We start from the raw sequence: 8,338 nt of genomic DNA on the forward strand, positions 1-8,338 counted from the left end.
CACAGGCATAAGATCGATAGGAAAAGAATAATTGTCTAGGGTAAGAGTACAGCCTATGAATATGTCGTTAGTGCTCTCCTTCTTTCCGTTAGCCATCTCGACAGTAAATATTTCGGTTAGAGGTTGGGATTTACATTTGATAGATTGTTTGAATGCGTTACTAACAAAACTCCTCTCCGCACCAGAATCGAAGAGAATGCATGCATAAGAGTTGTCAAGGAGGAACGTACCCGTAACAACGGTAGGATCAGCAACTGCTTCCTCCTGGCCCATCACCAGAATTCTCCCTGTATTGCCACCAGTTGTTTCCTTGGGGCAGTTTCTCCTGAAGTGCCCAGCCTCTCCACATCCATAACAAGTTTGACCAGCGCCCGCTCCCGGAGCCTGGTTGGTTGGTTGAGCTGGTGTCTTGCAGTATCGAAGTGTGTGTCCCTTCCTTCCACAGTTGTTGCAACTCAGCTCACGGCAGGGTCCGTGATGATGGAAGTTACACTTGTTGCACAGAGGTAGTTTTCCAGCATAACCACCGGTAGGGGATTGGGTGGTTGGAAAAGAAGTGGGAGTAGCAGCAGGAGCGGTAACAACATGAACTGCCACTATTTGTTGTTTCTTGGAGGGCTCCTGCGAGGACTGACCATTTCGTTTGTTACCAAACTTCTTCTTCTTCCCACTGCTTTCCTTTTGCGGCTTGGAGACAGCTACCACTTCATCCAGATCGATTCCATGATCAATCAGAGTCTGTGCCAGATCCTTGGCGTTTTCAAATGTGGTCGGCCTCGCAGCCAAGACATTTCATTTTGTTGGTTGTGTCAGTCCCCAGATGTACCTCTCGATTTTCTTGCTCTCCGGGGTGACCATTCCCGGACAGAGGAGAACCAGATCACAGAATCTAGCGGTGTAGGCAGCGATGTCGGAACCCTTCATCTTCAAGTTCCAGAGTTCGTGCTCCAACCTTTGCACTTCGCCCCTCGGGCAGTACTCAGCGGGCACAAGCTCCTTCAATCTTTCCCAACCCATGGCATTAGCCACTGGCAGGGTTAGGGTTTTGACTCGACCATTCCACCAGGTCAAGGCTCTGTCGGTGAAGGTGCAGGTGGCGAACTTCACCTTTTTTGCTTCAGAACAAACGCAAATTTCGAAGATGGATTCGATCTTCTCGAACCATCGAGTTAGGGCGATGACACCTCCATTTCCGTCAAAGGACTTGGGTTTCGCAGTCATGAAGTCCTTGTAGGAACACTCTTTTTGATGTCCCTGAGTTCCATCTTGTCTCTGGGGGTCGGTTCCACCTCCAGTTCCACCAGCGTTCACTTGTGCCATTGCTGCAGTCACGGCGGCGGTAACTGCAGCCTGAAACATGACAGGGTCGAACTGAGGAGGTGGTGGTGGTGGCGGAGTGTCGTCGTTCCTTCTGATGGGTCTTGGTCGAGGAGGCATCTTGTTCTAGAAACAATCAGGAAGAAGAGGATGGTAAGTCCTCGAGATATAAAAACAAAATATCTCTCATCCTGATAATGAAAGTATTCTACCGAGCGATAAACACAAAAAGGTTACTAATACAAGTAAGTTATCGCTTAAGGAAGGAGAGGTAGCAACACTTAGAGTGAATATGTATACTGAGTTTGATTCTAGCGAAAATACTCCTATAATATTTTATGTGAGATGATTTTGGTAAGTTTTAGGCCTGCTGTAGCACCACAGTCACTCCCAAACACATGTCGGTCATGTCTCGACTGAATATAGTTGATCAGGCTATATTCACCCTAGACATGATTACATAACTGCCCAGGTTTAACCGCAGTGTTCCAGCATCCAAATACTTTTGTTCTTTTCTACAAGCGACATGAATTTTGTTATGTATTCATGCTCGTATACTTTTTATGAAAATACTTTATATTTTGAAAGTATATTTTTAGCGTAGAGCACTTAGGCCCCTTAGTGTTTATAGTTGTATACCACGTAAGGTTCGGTATACTAGTTCGCTATAATCAACGGCAATGATACCAATCTGTCACACCCCGAAACCGATAGCCGAAACGTTCCGGGGCGGAGGATGTCATGTGTAGCATCACAACCAATGAATAATAGCAATCATAGCAACACAACCAGTACAATGCATACTAAAATAAAAATGTTTACATCAGTTCTGAAACTTGTTTGAATTACATCATATAACTTGTATGAATATAAACATTAAACTCTTATTGCTTCAACTCTTCAAAAACCCAGCAGGTACCTGTCTACTGATTTCCTGAGAATACAAGCAGTTTAAAAGAGTATCAGCATAAAGCTGGTGAGTTCATAAGCGGTGGTTTGTAGTGAAAATCGTTGATGAGTTCGGAAAATATTTGTATAGTTTCAAGAAAATCCGATATTTTCCTTAGCGAAAATGTAGTGTTACCAGTTCTGTAATAAACCATGAATATCTGTATGTTTCTAAGAAAATCCGATATTTTCTTTAGTGAAAAGATAGCATTATCGATTTCGTATAAAACCATGAATGTTCGTTACTGAAAACTGTAGTGATAAGCGAATATACTACCTCATGAGACTAGCTAAAGCTAATTATGAAGTATATTTTGAATGCATAGCCATAGCGTAAATGGTTTTGTTTGAAAACCCTGGCCTGGCCAGTATATCTATTTAGTAAAAATAAAACCGTTGAAGAGTGTCAGATTTGTAAACTAAAGGCGATTTATACATAATGTGAGTCGTATAACCATGCTTGATATGACTAGTGACCTTTCCAATGTTCTTCAGGCGTCGAGTTAAATGACATTTGTACATCTCAGGCCTGCCCGCCGAACTGTAGCTAGCAGTCCAGATGTGGGATTGTCAGTCCCGAATATATCTATTCACAAATCTCACTCTCTCCCTCCAGGAGACTCTAGTTATACAGTGGTAGGATTTATCCCTGTACACCTAAGGGTACAGTAGTGAAGTAGCGCCTCACAGTATCGTACAATATAGTTTACATGTAGTGTAGTAGCGTTCTACCGTAGTGAAAATCCGTATGTATACCGTATATAATGATAATTACAGTTATGAAAAAAAACCATGATAAAGTGGTGATGTAACTGTAAACTATTTATGTCTTCGTGCATATGTTTAATAGTGAAAGTTTCTGTACTCGTGATGTTTAGAAAATCCCAAACTATACTGATTATAGTTTGCATGAATAGTGAATAGCGTGCCCGAAAAACTATGCAAATTTTTGTGAAAACGTCCCTTATGCTCAACACAGTACAAAAGGGTTAAAGTATGAGATTTGCATAAGTTTTGAAAACATTTATGTTTAGCTTGTATTCCCCCCCCCCCCCCTGAAAACATTGAAAATATGGAAAAAGGTAGGGGTATGAACTCACAGTTGCTGCGTGAAATCGTTGACTGAAAATGAAGATCCTCGAGTTGTTCCACGACACTTAATGAAATCCTATTATCAAATAAATAAATATATGTATCTAAATTAGAGATTTCGTTAGATAACGTGTTAGAGGTACACTTGAATTCGGTTGAGGAATGTTACCGGGACTTGATCGAATCGAAGAAGGTGAGTTTTCAGTCAAAAACAACACTTGAAAGGTGTTTACGGTCGAAGAGGAGTTTACGGTTCTTGAAGGCTTTGACAGTAAACTCAAGAACAGAGTTTACGGTTTCTGAAGGCTTGGACCGTAAAATCAAGAACAAAGTTTACGGTTTCTGAAGGTTGGACCGTAAACTCAAGAAAATGGTTCTGATTGCTGATTTCGAAGAGATAATCGTTTCCAGGCGTTCCCAAGTGACTCCAAACGTGGTTTCTCGATGATTTCCGAAGTTTGAAGGCATTTTGAGTGTTTACGGTTAAGGTTCTTAGAGAGAGAAGGAGAGAGTTTTTGGCCAGAAATGTTCTAATGAAGGTGGAGGCATCGTATTTATAGGGGTGTTGTGGGGGGTCCACTCTTCACTGACCGTAAACAGGTTTACGGTCGTAAACGACTTTACGGTTGTAAACGAGTTTACGGTCGTAAACACGTTTACGGTCGTAATCTCATTTAGACCGCAAATGCTTGATTTTTTTGAGATATTCGGGTTTCCACGCGTTTTTTGGTTCCAACTCGTAAATAATTTAATTAAATATAACTAGATTATTTTCTAAACCAAAAAGTTTGACGGAAAAGTTAGCAAATTCGAAATTTTATTAACGAAACTCGCGCAACGGAAACAGACAAAGTTTCGGGTTGTCACAGAAATACCACTTCATAAGACATCAAGTAGAAGAAGGGAACCTCATGGTAAAGGGGATATCGTCAGAGGACAACCCAGCAGATCCTCTTACAAAGGGATTGACTAGGGTTAAGCACTTGCAGCATGCGAGGGGCATTGGGCTAAAGGACGATATTAGTTTTAGTAATTAGATAAAGCGAAACTTGTAATAGCTAAATTGTAATTGACATTTGATGATTGAATAAAAGGAGTTTTATTTATAACTAAAGTTACTATCTTGTATCAATTATTTACTATTGTTTCACTTTGCATGTTTGGACTTCCAGAATAATAAAATTATGATTATTATTATTATTCAAACTATCCACCGTCGATCATACGTTGGAAGTAAGTATGAAATAAGACTGCCATAAGTTGGGTTGTAGAATGTCTAAGGAGTTAGACATAGGAAAAGTGTGCTACACCATTCATGAGTGCTCCTGAAATAAGATTTGAGTATTGGATTCAACCCGTGCTCACCTGAATAACTTCATGGAATTTATCACGAGTGATTGTGAGACGATAATATCATATAATATTCAAACCAAGATATATGAGTTGTTGACTACGAGTTGGTTGTGCATTGATGGCACGAATACGCATCAATAACTTGATGTTATAAAACGTGTCGTTGTGCATGATTTGATGAGTAGTTAGTACAAGCATATAATGTTGAAGTTTATTTGTTCCCCTTATCCTAAGAGGATAAAAAGTGATATATTGGGCCCCTCGATGATTTTGTTTTGACTTATGTGACGGGCCCGGTCAGAAATAAATTGATGTGTTCAGTTATGTACTATGTCAGAAGAATCGAAAATCGGGAAACAAATTGCATGACAATAAGTATGACTATGTTCCATGTGTTTGTCCACATAGATATCTTGAGAACAGAGGAGTATATAATCACTTATCTGATGGATGCGTCACTGACTAGGTCAGAGTTCGACAACGGCTTTTGAAAGCTTACGATTGCTAAGTCAGATCCTAAAGTGCATAAGCAGTAATAGCTATTAGACTTATCCAAGTGGGAGACTGTTGGATTTGGTGTCTAAGCCCATAACTATAATTGGTATGTACTTGACCCGATTGTAGCATGGTCCTTTTGGGTTTCCTTCACCAGTGAAATTTGATAGGATGAATTTTGAGAATAAGGTTATTTATGGTTCATTAATATATTATAAGTATAATATATTAATACGAAATTATTTAATTAGTATTGATAAAGAATTAATTTATTAATTTTGTGATAAAAAAGAGACTAATTAAATATATGGGGATTGATTATGTAAATCAATCAATTTTGTAATATGGGCTAATGATCCATGATTATGGGCTAAACTAATCCATGGATAGTCCATGGAGGTTAAACCCATGGAGCATGAGAATGTGGAAAGTCATGGGTTATTAGGGTTTACCAAGTGTAACCCTAGCATGTCTAACACTATAAATAGAACCCTCCATAGACCAAAATCGGTTGCCTCTTCTCTTTGAGATAAATAGATTATTCTCATAAATCATCCTCTTGCATATTGGTGTTTGTGAACCATTAGAGACATCACACTTGAGGTGCTCAAGCTTTCAAGGGTCAAGAACTACAAGTTCTTCAAAAGGTATGTCATCTATCTAGATGTTTTATTCATTTGGCAATTTGTATGCTAGTTAGGACAATGCTTTGAAAAAGTTGAAAATATGCATGTATAATAGAGAAAACTTAGATCCAAAGCATTTAGGGTTGCATGTGCACCATAGGAGTGTTATAGTGCTCAAAACCCAACACAAAGCTCGTGCCTAAGTCCCTAAACCAAACTCGGAGCCTAAAAACTCCAAAACTCGTTGATTTTGCAGGCACTATGTACTTTGGAACAAGATACAATATGGTATATTGATAGTGCTTGTTCGATGCACATGACGGGGCAGAAAGACTTTCTGCGTGATCTCAAACTTGCTCCAAATGCTGGGTACGTGATGTATGGCAACAACTCAAATTCTCAGATCTGAGGTTATGTCATCCTCACCAACGACAATTTGTCTGTCTCCAATGTGGCATATTGTAACACCATAAATTTTCAAACAAATTTTTCATTTTAAAATCACATAATTCTCATAGAAACATTTCGCAAAATTCCAAGTATCTAATTAACAAAACACAAACTCCATAATTGGTTGATTAAAAATCCAGGATCCTCAAAACAAAACCCTTTCTCTCGTGTGTACAATCGAGCCGACGCCTTCCCGCGATCCTGAGAAATACATGAAACACATATCACATAACACGGTAAGCACGAAGCTTAGTGTGTACCCCAAAATACAACACATAGCTCCTTAGCCTCTGATGGCTATATCTCAAATAAAACCCTCCGGTCAATGTGCCTCAATGGAACCCTTATGTCCTACAACTCGGGTGGACCCTCGGGTCCTAACTCAGTAAAGCTTAGAATAATTCATAGCATAAATCACAAAGACATAATGCAGGATATCACAATACTCAATAATAAGTACACAAGACCCTCCGGTCACACAAAATTACCAATCTAGGTAAGTATAGTGAGAAGCCTCACCTTGTAAGCAAGCAAAGAAACCGAATACTCCTCGAACAGTCTAATCCCCGCCTACATGTAATAAGCATCTCTAGTTAACACTTAAAACCACAAGTCTACATAAACTCATGCTAGTCCCTCTCTAGTTCTTGGGATGGGTAAAAGACCATTTTACCCCTCCAAGACCTCCATCACTCATGATTGACTAAACCCTAAAGTCAACAAAAGTTAACACTCGAGTCAACAGTCCATGTTGACCCAACTCGTCGAGTGCATCTATGCAACTCATCGATTCCCTCTGTTTCCTCACAAACCTCATGAATGTTCGACTCACCTCGTCGAGTTGACCTGTCAACTAGCCGAATCACAGCGCATCCAGACACATCGGGACAAACCCTAACTGACTCGTTGAGTCGGCTCATCGACTCGTCGATTCCCTTAAGTCCCAATCTCATTCAGACGTTTTAAGGAAGAAAAGAAGCCCCAAACTCCGAATCTATCTTCCTAAGGCTCGTGTAGCACATAAAGATGCAAGCTTTACGTTATTGCATGCCATATTAGGCTAATAATGCCAATACAAGCTCCAATAAGGGTTTGATGCACAAAAGCTTGCCTCTAGCTCAATAAAGCCCGGGTCTTTGGACTCACAAGACCATCTACATATTAGATATGAGGCTTCAACGTCAAGACATGCTCAAGTGACTCAATAACACAAGATGGGTGGGAGAAAACCCTAAAAACTCCCTAAACCAAGATCTCACAAAGAAATGATCAAGTTAGCATCTTTTTACCTCCAACTGAAGCAAATCTCTGAAGAATCTCTGGATCCAAAAGCCTCCTCTCGATCCAAGATTTGATGCTCTCCACATCTCCTCCAAAAGTGCACAAAAGTCACAAAATTAGCTTCTCTTTCTCACACACAAGGCTATGACTCGATTAGGGTTCTTCACAGAGTGGTAAAATGATAAGGGAGGCAGAAATGAGGCTTAATGTCCTTTAAATAGGACACAAACCCTAAAAATTAGGGTTTTCCACAAACAGCTCCAACTCGTCGAATTGATGACTAAACCCCCGCGGCCAAATCCGCCCCTACTCGGCGAGTTGGGATCTCCAACTCGTCGAGTTACCCATTCCTGAAACATGAAAATAGTTAAATAAAATTCCTGGGAGTCGGGATGTTACAATTCTCCCCCACTAGAATCACAGTTCGGCCTCGAAGTCATCCTCCTGAAACAACTCTGGGTACTGCTCGCGCATCTCAGACCCCAGCTCCCAAGCCCACTCTGATCCTCTGCGGTGCTCCCACTGCACCTTAACTAGACGCACCTCCTTGTTCCTCAGGGTCTTTACTTTTCTACCCAAAATCGCAACCGGCCTCTTAATATACTTCAGGCGGTCATAAATCTGAATATCCTCCAATGGCGCCACTGCCGTCTTATTTTATATGACGATCTCTTCCCCAAGACACATGAACCCATACAGAAACTCTCTATCCCGAAAAAGGACGGATCCCTCTACCATTGTGGTTCCAGTTCTGACTCTTCAGAACCTGTAAACTC

The sequence above is a fragment of the Lactuca virosa genome, chromosome 1 (genome assembly GCF_052849685.1).
Source record: "Lactuca virosa cultivar CGN04683 chromosome 1, Lactuca_virosa_CGN04683_v6, whole genome shotgun sequence".
Classification (NCBI taxonomy): Eukaryota; Viridiplantae; Streptophyta; class Magnoliopsida; order Asterales; family Asteraceae; genus Lactuca; species Lactuca virosa.